The sequence below is a fragment of the Etheostoma spectabile genome, chromosome 10 (genome assembly GCF_008692095.1).
Source record: "Etheostoma spectabile isolate EspeVRDwgs_2016 chromosome 10, UIUC_Espe_1.0, whole genome shotgun sequence".
NCBI lineage: Eukaryota > Metazoa > Chordata > Actinopteri > Perciformes > Percidae > Etheostoma > Etheostoma spectabile.
Genome location: NC_045742.1, coordinates 14,642,956 through 14,655,834, shown reverse-complemented (window position 1 = coordinate 14,655,834; position 12,879 = coordinate 14,642,956). Strand labels below are relative to the sequence as shown.

The following is a 12,879-nucleotide window of genomic DNA, read 5'->3' as shown; positions in this document are numbered from 1 at the left end:
AGCCTCTGCCGCCCGGGTCTGGTCCGTCGAAGCCCCTGACCTTCGCTGCCACCCATGTAACAATGCACCCGACCACTTTGGATCCTCCCACAGGTGGTGGGCCCATGGGCTGGAGGGAGAAGTGCCACGTTGCCAGAGGCCTTTGCCCATCCATCATATCCTGAAGTTATTACTGTACAGCCTAAAAACTGTGGTATGGTATCTAGGCTTTATCTCTTAGTGATGTCTGGCCTTCTGCCCTTCCTATGAGAGGTCTGGGCACGGGATCGCCCAGCCTGAGTATTGATCTCGACTGGCATTCCAGAAGTATCACCAATACAGATCAGCAAATTCCCTACAGTTTCATTCTGATTACATAGCTCTAAAATGCAGCACATGAAAAGAATTAGAAGCCTTTTATGCACTTTCTGCCTAATAAAAAGTACATGGAAAGGGAAATTACATTCTATAAATGATCTTCTGTTTTTGCCTCTCTTTATGTTTATTCTCACATGCTTGAATCTTTTGGTGTGACTTTTGTTTTAGGTACGGGCAACAGGTCAAGTTCACTGTAAACTATCTCTCCCTGTACTTCTTTCTTTCAACGGCAGTTGAGATAAACGGATTGGTACCTCGGGCTGAATGGTGTGCAGGGGAAAGAAACAGGGTGGCACCAGACTGTCTCCTGTGTTCATTTGTCTGTCAGAAATGTTCATGAGTCATGTTAACAAAGGTGTGCTCTTAGACTGGGATGTACTTTAATAAACCAGTTTTTTCTTCTACCGTGTGAAGACTTTTACACATTGTGCTGTTGTGCTGTGTGAAATTGTTTATCCTATACCTGCAGGTATAAATAATACAAGGCCAAACTTGCTATCCATGGATCAAAAGATTGCCTAACTCATATCTCGCTTAAAAAGCATCAGAGAGAGAGAATCAGAACAAAAAGGACTCTTACTGATTCCAACTGATTCCATCAGGAAGTAATTTCTCCAAATACTGGAGAGTTGTCTCCCCGGCCCCCTCCTTTTCTGACCCAAAGCTCAAGTTTGTTGCCAGGCGAGACCGCAGCATTCACAACAATGTTGCTAGACGCTTATCTCACACATATTACTTCACAGCACGCGGAGTAGCTAACGTTAGATGCTGGTATACTGACAGTCATAAAGGCCCGCGCTCACGCGGAGCTATGTTCCCACTAATAGCATGTTAGCATGCGGTGTTCACTTTACGGCTCTGTCTCAATTGTTTTTGCGAGTATGTAACAACCATGGTACTATAGCTTAATTCATGTGAGTACAAAATGTTGAAATGACGTAACATGCCCGTCCCTAGTAGCCATGATAAATTAACCTGAAGTCAATGCTTACTTTTCAGGAGGATTAGCCAACCACATCCTTTTGGGCTCTAAATGTCTCAATCTATCAAATACATCTCCAATATTTACCCGGTTTTTAGTCTCTGGTCACGCAACCGTTAGAAACATATTGTTTTTTTAGGTCGGGTAGAATCTATCTATCTATCTCCGTGATCTCGTTCGTTTTTAGCTGCTTTCATGGCTGTACTAACGTTCAGGCTTAGCAGCTGGTTTACTTTACAGGTATATCTGGCAACCCGGCCTGCTGTCAAACTGGGCAGTTGTAACACACACAATTTCCATTACGGAACGGAAAATTACAAAAAGGTGTAAATACTGGCATTAGCATTGTTGTCAGAAAAATATTATTTCAACTTAATATTTTCTTATATCTAGACGCTTGGGGTCATTTTTGGATTTATTACAGTAAATACATTACATATTGGACCTTTAATATTACTGTGCCTTTTCGTCAAGTCTTGATTCTGAATGATCTGTCAGCCTTTCAGCTCTCGGGAACTCAACACTAGACTTACAGCTGCTAAGAAATGATGCAATGCGTTGGAAACCACCATGACCTGTCTGTCCGTGCGGAATTCTTTCCTTCTTTGTGTATGTATATGGAACTTTCTACAGCACACATTCATGGAGGCCGGGAAAGATCTGGACACTTGGCTGAGCATCGCTGAATCGTGGCGGTCTGGGCTACAGCCTTTGCTTTAACTTGTGCAAGTGTTTGGTCCCTGGTCTTGTGTCTGTCTGTGGTGTTTCCGCATGTGTTTTTTGGTCTCCCTACCTCCCATCTTTCCTCTCTGTTGTTTTTTTTGGCCCGGGACGCTTCCCAGTCTCAGTGTATTGATTGTAATTGTTTTGTCACTGTTTGTCCTAAAATGTATAATAAAAAACAGAAATATTTGATCACAAAAAAAACTAAAAAGTCTGAATGTTCAGACCAAACGAGGTAGTGTTGAAAGCCTCCTAGGTGCATCAGCCTTAGTAAAAGTTAAATAGTAATAATGAGACATGACAAGTTCATACCTGAGCGTCCACAGTCTGACAGACACCGTCTTCTGATTGGCCAGTCTTCTGTTTAAGTGAGTCTCCAAGACAGAAGTCACAGTAGTCTTGGGCAGTGCCAGCCCATTGGGACCCTTCTTTGTTGCTGAGTATGAGAATGAGTGAAGAAACCATTCAGGTGCACATTAAACTGTCACTTTAAAACTAAATTATTAATGAATTAAATATTTATCTTATCTTTCTTCCAGATGAATATTGCTGTTTGTCTAACTGTAGTAAATACAGTTAAATCCAATATTTAAAGTATTTAAACTTGTCAGCACAGTTTTACAAACATGTTCACAGACAAACGTCACTGTATTTTGTATCTACTGTAACTAATGACCCTAAAGTTATGATGAGTAAAACTGACAAAACGCACTTGTGAATCGATTTGCTACGGTGTTGCACGCACAAAAAAAACAGCAAGTGCAATGAATATGTTGGGGGGGGAGATGGTTGATATGCTTAAAAAATAAATCCTAATTCCCAACTGTGCAAGCATGTTTTAGTCAGAACATTGAGTCTTATCCCAAATTGGGATTCAAAATCATGAAAACAAAATGAAAGGAGCAACAACAAAAAAATGAGAGAGAACTTCCCTTGTACAAACATACACACCTGCTACATGGAATGTAGCCTCCCCCCCCTCTGTCCTCTCTCAACATTAGAGAGTGACTCACTCTTCTGCTCCTCAGGCTGGCGAGGAGTGGGTGGTGCCTCGATCTCCTCGCGGTCCTCGCCCTCCTCCTCCGCCAGGTGAGAGTGTTGTATAGTGGTCTCAGGCCAGGACGGTTCTTGTAGCGCTCCACAGACTGACCACACACAACAGTCATACAAAGTGTTAAAGTGATGGCGGCTATTCAACTCGTTCCAAGCTATGGGGGAACCACAAAACCAGTTGTTCATCACCCACTACCAGCTTTATTTTCACATGGTTATATTTCGCTGATGCGCTAGTAGCCAACTCATACAGCGGAGGTGAGGCATTTCAGAAAAATTACAAAAAGAAAGAAGAAACCAATTCGGAAGGGCAACTTTTCAATTTCTATGCTATCAAACTTAGTTCCAGATGGGCTTTTTCAGATCACTCACGCATGGCAGAAGGCTTGGTTTTGCCTTTGGGATGGGGGAGCAAAAGCTTTTCTTCTGACAAAGGAAGCTTTACTCACTGTCGCAGGCGTAAGGTTTGTCCCTCTCCTCCAGCGCTGCAGCGGCAGCCTCTTGTTTTTTCTTGCATTCTGTCACTGCGACCCTTAGAACCCATTTAACAGTTGACACATACACTTTGAAGGATCAATCCCACAGGGAATGGACAAAATGATACTCACCTTGGACTTGCTCTTGCCTCGTCTCTTTGGGGTTCCGTCCTCAAAGTCGCATCATCAGGTCATCTAAGTAGTCGTCATGGTCAAGGACTCGCTGCAGTGAGAGGGTCTGGATTAGGTCTCACTGTATTGAATATATTAACTTCTCCCTACTTACTTACATTTAGAGTTTGTATGTGATAAATGCCTCAACGTTGCTTCACTGTTTCTTCATTTTTGTCATTTAATTTACACTTAAAAACTGTTTACTATGTTTACCAAAACATGTAGGAGAAGCGACAGTTTCTCATATGTAAGAATGGAGAAGATTGGAGAAAATTTGCCCTCCTAGAAAACCCAGCCTACGACTGACTTGAGAATAAGGTAAGTCAAGTTAAAAGCTAAATAAATTTAAGGCTTTATTATAAAAATTAATGAAACATTAGGCATCTTTTAAGCAATTGTATAACCAAAATCTATTCCTGCTCTTGTCCTGTGCTCAAGTAACAATACTATTGCAAAAAAAAAGACTGTGTCCTAAAACAAAATACTTTTTCGAGTGACTGAAAGTTTGTTTTTGACTTGGTCTATTAATTGCTCAAGGGATTTGCCTTTAACGCCTTTCGCATGTCATGAGTTGTACTGCGAGACTCTAGATGTCAGTTGCATTGAGGAAGACTGTTAAGCCGCTTTGAGCACACCTGTACGACCCAGAGGACGTGTGTAGGCCGCTGAGGTGGCAGGAGGTTCCACAGTTACGAGTCATCTTCAGGGCCGCGGAGGTCCGACACTCGCTCCTCTGTCGAGGGGCCCCCTTTCAGCGGGCCTCCAGACTGCTGCCATCCACAGCCCCCAAAGCTCACGCTTCAGACCCAGCTCCAAATCTGCTACCACACCAAGCATTGGTAACACATGCATTGACATGACATGAACCAGAAACAGACAGACAACAAACATACCAAATTAATTAACAGAACAGCATCCTACTCCTGCAAACCGTTATATACAAATTTGACTAAATACATTACAAAATTTTACTAGTAAGGTTGATGAATGAACCCTACTTGACTGTTTTTTGTAGGAAGACAAGTGATACCTGCTTGAAGAGGGAAGGCCAAGCGGGTCCTCAGGGGGTGGGAACGGCGTTTTCTCCTCCAGCGACGGGCTGGATAGGTGTACAGCTGCCTGGGCTACACCTGATGAGACACAGAACAGAACATTAGAAGAACCCAGGCGGATAGGTTTGGTGTGCTCCGTTGCACTAAATCGGGCCGTTTGCGTCTTGAAAGGTGTATTTTTTGTACAGATGACATGCTACACATTGAAATTAAATAACAAAAATACAAATCACATAAAGAAGAACTCTATAACTAATTTTCTATGTTTTTCATTAGTTTGCAGATTATTTGTAAATGCTTTTAATTGATTTTATTATCATGATAACACATGACCTGAAAGTCAACTCCAGGTTTTTCCTGCACAGAGAAAGTATTGCCGCACCCCCCAGAGAGGTTTTTAGCCAGTCCAAAGGAAAATACCCAGCGCCAAAATGGCTGATTTCAGTAGTCACCTCCATCTCATCCACAGCTGCTATATTTACATATGCAGCTGGCATGGAGACCAGCTAGCGCATGTTTTGACTGAACTGAATGCTCCACTGTGAAGACAGCCTAATGGGATCTCAGTTTTACCGTGCAGTCAAGCTTTGCAGACTCTCACAGTGATTGCTGCTCTGGGAACTAGGAGTCGCTGTTGTCTGTGCGCTTGGCAAGCTGCGCTTCCATTGATGCCATCTGTATTAATTTAAACACTTTCATAAAAACTAGTCAGAGTTGCGTTAATAGCAGATAGCGTTTGTTATCTGCCATCAGAAAAGACCCCTTCTGAGGCAGGAACACCCTGAACTAATGATAATATTGTTAATGTTATTATCATTCGCCTTATGCCATACCTGCCTCCGGTGTCTCTTCTCCATCCAGATGTCCAGTTAGACTGGGCTACACCGTCTGCGAGTCCAAGAAGGCATGAGGATGCTGCGCTCAGGCATAAGCGAGCGTTGTAACTATGACACTGCTCCATAGCATCTCTATAGTACTGCTCTCCACCTGAAATGTGAAGTTGGACCTGTCGGTCAAATAACAAATCACTGATTTTTATAAATTAAGCTTTAAAAATAATACACTGTAACTAACACTATTGAGCTATTAATGTAGCAAGTGGTATCTGAATCTGTAACTGTATATGCTTATTACACTCATGCAATCCATCTCTTTTTCCATTTTTTTTACTCTTAAAATGTCCTTGTTGTGTTCAAGTTTTTGTATAATATCCACTTACTGGCTTTTTCTGTTGCTTTCAATGGTTTTAGGTACGAATTTAAACTATATAGACATACATAAAGTATTAAAGTATATAATTTGAAAATGCCTCAATTGTCATTCAATACTAAGAATTAAATTCCATTAGCGTCATGTGAGCCAATAAGCATGCAACATGCTTCTACCAAGATGACTGCTCGTGATTGGTTGTCTAAATGTAGTAGAGGCATGGAGGAAAAAGTCTCATTATTCAAGACAGCTTCGTGTTGTAGTAAGAAAGGCTTGAATACAGTGAGGTGTAAAGAAATAACAATGAGATAAAGATTTGTATTGTTATGTCTTAATACCTTTCGTGAAAATGGATTTTAAAAAGTGGTATCGAAAAAGGTTTGTTCAGGAACCAGAATCTAAGTCACATTATCGAAAATCGGATCACACATAATTGGCTTTTTTTGGACCTGCGCACCTACTGCTACTTGGCTTGCATATTGCATTGTAATTCCTAATTCTCTCATTCATTCTTTCGTATTTCTTAAACTAATCACAATTATACCGCAGCCATTTTCGGTGCTACCAAAACGAATAATCACTATGTGCACGAGTGAGTGTCCTTCCTCACAAAACGTTCCAGTATTTATTATCAGCTTCATTGTTCCACCAGCCTTCCACCGAGTGTTGCTCTGACTGCACGATCGCTGCATTTATTAACAGCACCTCTAACCAGGCCTGAATTCATTACATGCCTTACTTCACAACATGAACAGTAACGTGGAGGGACCTCAGAACAAAAGGTTGATTGTTAGCAAGCCTCTCCTCACAACAAAGCACCCGCCAAGTTGACAGGTTACTGTTATTAACTCTCTCCTCATCTGCACCGGTAGACTACCAACAGTTTGGATACACTGTGTGTAACACACCCTTAACACCACCCGTGAGTAGCTAAGTTAGTTATACGTAGTGTGAAAAAATACAACCCACAATGGGTTACCTCATTTAATTTGCCCACAGCTAACAGGCTAACATTAGCTCAGTGGTAACGTTATTCTCTTGGGACAAATATTTTATTGAGATGCGATGTTTTACCGTTTTCATACCCTGTATAACATGATGATTATTCAATTATACAGTGAACTCTGTATCGCTGCTCGTTTTACTGTGACATATTAAGGTAAACTTACACTTTCACAACACTGTCGACGGCCGCCGCATGTTTGCCTATTGCGGTTGGTTAAGTACCACTGCGCCTGCGCATAGACGTTTGTGACCGTTACTGCCTCACAGGTGAAAAACACGAAGTGCACTTCAAACAGCCACTGCATGATTCTGTTGGATCAATGCAGCAGACACTAAAGCACTTTTTTACTGATTATTTTGATGGGACAAACATTTAACAACCACAACTTTCCCCCCCACATCTTTCAACTCCCCGATAACCCAACAATCCCATAAACGTTTCTATTGTTAAGGCTGGATTACCAACTGCCCAAAAGCCCCAGTTTATTGTTTTGGTTTAGGCCTATTACTTGCAAATGTATCACCACTACAGTACAGCTTTAATTGATATGTGCCGGGTCCTGTTGGAGTTCACTGACCAGATGAGGAGCTGGTTATTGCTGGAATCAAATTTGCTGGAATCAAATTCACCCCCTTTTCCCACTTGCCCCCGTTTTGACACACAACCAAAGGTAAAATGTCAGGCTCCTCTTTCCCTCAAGAAAGAATGGTGGATCTGTAAGATAACGTAAATATACCACACACACACATGTTTTGTATGATAGAAACAATTGTTTTGTGGACACACTTTTTCCAAGATATATATGTTGTATTATTGTTGTACTCATATTTGTTTAATAGGATTTAGCATCTCACACACAATTTAGCATCATTTCTCGTCCCAAGCCTTTCCCAAAAAAGAGGTAGATATCCTTTAACACACTAACACTACCTTAATAACGTCTTTGGCGGAAAACTTTTTTAATCAGGATTTTATTATTAAGTGCAATCTTGATTTTATGTTTTTAACTGAACTTGGTTGACCATAACATTGTGCTGCTGCTCTAATCGAGTCAGCTCCTCTAACTTCAGTTTTATGAGTAAGAATAGACAAGTAATAAAAGGAGGTAAGTCACCATTTTGTTTAATGACTCATTCCAATGACACAAATGTATGGGTAAATGTTGCTTCTTTGGAATATGGCCTTAAGCTGAGGTCCTCTCAAGCTATATTTCTTAATATCTACAGGCCACCTAAAACTATGCAACCTTCTTTGATGACTTTACTCAACTGTTGTCTATATATGTTATAACTTTGACTGTGTAATTATTGCTGGTGATTCAAACTCATGTGACAACCTCCAGGACAGAGGAACTAAAGAACTGTGTTGTGTTGTGCACTTACTCATCATGCAATTTCCCCCTTCTTCCCTGACAAAATTCTGAAAATTAGACAGCAGTCATGCCTCCATGTCAGTACAGGATTGTGTTGTCTCATGCAAAACCATTACATTTTTGATGCAATTTTGCAATCAACCAAAAGACCCGGAGGACATTATACAACATCTGAACTTGCTGCCTTGGTATTCTCCAACAGGCTTTTCCAATATTTTTCAAATTGTTTGGCTTCAGATCTTCAACAGATTGTAACACATCACTTCTTTCAGGTATCTTCCCACAGGCCCTGAAATCTTCACTCACGCCACTCTAAAAAAAGACCAACTAGACAGTCACCAATGAGCAATTATAGGCCGTATCAATCTTCATTTCTAAGTAAATCATTGTTAAAGCAGCTTTTCGACAACTTCTTTTGTTAATAAAGCACTGAACGGTTAGGGCCAAAATACATTTCTGTTCTGCTGCTACATGAACCCCCCAGACCTTTCAGGTCTGCTTTCTGTCCACAGAGTCAGAACTAAAGGGAGAAGCAGCAATCAGCTTTTATGCACCACTATCTGGAAAACACTCCCAGAAAACTGCAGGTCAACTGCACTCTCAGTTTTTAAATCAAGGCTAAAGACCTTTCTTTTTGATGCTGCCTTTCTTAAATTATTTTTCATTTCTTATACCGACTTTTATCTTGTAATTGATGTGTTTTTGTATTTTAAATTTTTTTTAACAGCTTACTGAAGGTGCAATATGTATACTGACAGCTAGTGTTTAAATAGTACTGCAGTACAAATCTAAATACTGGAGAGTCTCCCCCGCCCAAGCCCCACAACAATGTTGCTAGACGCTGATTGTCTCACATAGCCAGACTTTACTTCACAGCACAGCGGAGTAGCTAACGTTAGATGCCAGCTATATGGTGGTCATAAAAGCCTGTGCTCACACGGACATAGCCCATGGCAACACACTTCCTAGGCTTAATTACGGCAACAATCCCTAAACACACTGCAAACTAACAGTCCTCTCTTTCCGATTTACAGCCCCCTCTCTTGGCTTAAAATAATCACCATCGTCGGCTACGGCTGCTAACCGGCTCCCACATTGGGGCGCTGTGGCTCAGTGGTAGAGCCACAGTTGGTGGTTTGACCCTGCCCTGCGTCCATGCAAAGTGTCTTGTCCAAGACACTGAACCCGAGCTGCTCCCAATGCTGCGCCATCGGAGTGTAACTGTGTGTTGAGTGAGAGTGAGTAAGAATGAGTGTTAATCTGATGAGCCAGTGGCAGCCTCGGCCACAGTGTATGAATGTGTGTGAATGTGAATGGTTCCTGTACAAGTCAGAGTAGTCTGAGGTATACTTAGAACAGTTCTTTACATTTTGAACAGCTGTGCCCGCTTGGCTGCCTGTCAAACTGGGCAGTTTCTAATAACACACAGGCCCAAACACAAACAGATCACGCAAAGGAAATTTCAAAGAGCAAAGATGTCCCCACCCCCGTAACACAGTTACACCAAAATGACAACCCATGGATAATCGCTGGACATCGATGCCATTTCAACAATGTTAGGAGGATCTATGTTAGAGTACTGTTCAGTTTTGTATTTCACCCAGACAAAAAGTCTTCGCTAACTGGATAGACATCCACTATCAATGTGGGGCTTTCAACTTTGCTTCTGGAACTGGAAAAATAGGCAGCTACACTGGTGTCAAAACTATCCTCAAGAGTTCTTCAGTTGCGTGTTGTGTTTTATTAAATAACGCATAATTGTCTGGAGTTTTGAAGAGGTCAAAATTGTACTGATTGGTCCATTAGTTTCAGACGGTTGAATTAAATCTTGTGGCAAAAACTGAGCTTGCGTGATGTTTAATGGCCAACATTCACATGATGCAAAGTTCAAAATACATAGCTCTCATTCCACACCACTAGAAGCCAGATGACTGGTATTTCCAGTTCATTAAAAGTTCACAAAAAAAAATGAGACTGGCTGGATACTTTGACAATGCGTCAGGAATGTCTTAAATCCAATCAGACCTTAATTAAACCAAATAAACCTTAAATCATGAAATTTACTTTTTAAAAGTGGAATATAGTGACAACAAAGCCCACTCTTTGGTCAAAGAAGTCGGTTTTCACTGCTTCAATGTTACCCCACAGGAGGTGGACCTACAATGCACAACTCAAGTAGTGGAGTTCATGGTTTTTATTGGCAAAGCTAATATCAAAACAACAGTGTCCATATCGACAGGCAAAGGGAAATCCAGGAAAACAGGCAATAGTCAAAATCCAAGGGAAACAACAGGAACTCAGGATAACAGACTCAGGAAAACCGCTAGAAGGCTGAACAACACGGAAGCAGACGATCTCGCACGGGGGAAAGGGAAGACTGAACTTAAATCCACAAGACGGGGGACAATAGGCTCGTTCGAGATGAACTGCGCCTTGCCTGTAAAGTAGTGAGAGCAGGCGGCAGCAGCTAGGGGGGGGGGCAAAAAAGCTGCGGTAAAGTCGACAGTTTCCAGCCGATTCCAGCAGCCTTCAGGCTGGACAAAATTACAGAAACCGTGGTGGGCGGTTCCGATTTAATAAATGTAATCAGCCCCACATATCAGCTGGTACCAGTCTCCAGTTGTTTTAATTATGACAGAGTAACTCTCAAAATGTTCTACATGCAATCTGTTGCTGAATTTATTAACAACAGACTTTGATGATCCTGGATCTGAACGGATATAGTCTCTCGACTTCTATACGTCACTTCAACCACACAACATTGTTCTGTACAGAAAATGACTTTCCATCCATCCATATTCATCCGTTATCCGGTATCGGGTCACGGGCAGCAGCTCCAGTAGGGGACCCCCAACTTCCCTTTCCCGGCCACATCACCAGCTCCGACTGGGGGATCCCGAGGCTTTCCCAGGCCAGGTTGGAATATAATCTCTCCACTATTCCTGGGTCTTCCCCGAGGCCTCCTCCCAGCTGGACGTGCCTGGAACACCTCCCTCGGAGGCCCCAGGAGGCATCCTTACCATGCCGAACCACGTCAACTGGCTCCTTTCAACGCGAAGGAGCAGCGGCTCTACTCCGAGCTCCTCTCGGATGACTGAGCTTCTCACCCTATCTCTAAGGGAGACGCCACCACCCTCCTGAGGAAACCCTTTCGGCCGCTTGTATCCTGGACTCGTTCTTTTCGGTCATCCGCTGCTTTGCCTCTGTCACGCCAGAGGCTGCAGCCCTTCGGCCCGTCGGTACCCTGCAACTGGCTCCGGAATCCTCCGGACTCCTTCTTCGACGGCTTCCCTGACCACCGGTGTCCACCAGGGTTTTCGTGGGTTACGCCCCTTGAGGCACCTAAGACCCTAAGACCACAGCTCGCCGCCGCAGCTTTAGCAATGGAAACTTTGAACATTGTCCACTTAGGTCAATGCCCCCAGCCTCCACAGGATGCACGAAAACTCCCCGAGGTGTGAGTTTGAAAGTCCGTCGACGGCCTCCTCCAGACGTTCCCAGTTTACCCGCACTACCTGTTTGGCTTACCAGGTCTGTCCAGAGTCTTCCCCCACCCCCTGACCAAACTCACCACCAGATGGTGATCAGTTGCACAGCTCTGCCCCTCTTCACCCGAGTGTCCAAACTACGGCCTCAGATCAGATGAAACGATTAAAAATCAATCATTGACCTTGGCCTGGGGTGCTCTGGTACCACGTACACTTATGACCCCTATGTTCGAACATGGTGTTTGTGATGGACAATCCTGACTAGCACAGAAGTCCAACACGAACAACCGCTCTGGTTTAGATCAGGAGGCCGTTCCTCCCAATCACGCCTCTCCAAGTATCTCCATCATTGCCCACGTGTGCGTTGAATTCCCCAGCAGACCTATGGAGTCCCCTACTGGAGCCCCATACAGGACTCCATTCAAGGTCTCCAAAGGCCGAATACTCCGAACTCTTGTTTGGTGCATACGCACAAACAACAGTCAGAGTTTCCCTCCCCATCACCCGCAGGCGTAGGGACCCTCTCGTCCACCGGGTAAACTCCAACGCTCAGCCGGGGGTTTGTGGTATCCCCCACACCACCGGCGCTCACACCCTGGGCAACTCTGGAGTAGGACAAGTCAACCCCTATCCAGGAGTACGGTTCCAGAACCGAACTGTGCATAGAGGAAAGCCCCCCAGATCTACCCGTAGCGCCCACCTCCCCACAAGTTCTGGCTCCTTCCCCCACAGAGAGGTGACATTCCACGTCCCCAGAGCCAGCCTCTGCCGCCCGGGTCTGGTCCGTCGAAGCCCCTGACCTTCGCTGCCACCCATGTAACAATGCACCCGACCACTTTGGATCCTCCCACAGGTGGTGGCCATGGGCTGAGGGAGAAGTGCCACGTTGCTTCTTCGGGCTGTGCCCGACCGGGCTCTGTGGCAAACCGGCCACCAGGCGCTCGCTCACGAGCCCACCGTCTGGCCTGGCTCCAGACGGGGGCCCGT

At 43.8% G+C, this 12,879-nt stretch overlaps 1 pseudogene; it reads right to left on the bottom strand.

The window, feature by feature from the left end:
* The window catches only part of LOC116697306 (zinc finger protein ubi-d4-like), a 22,716-nt pseudogene that overhangs the window by 179 nt on the left and 9,658 nt on the right, over positions 1 to 12,879 (bottom strand).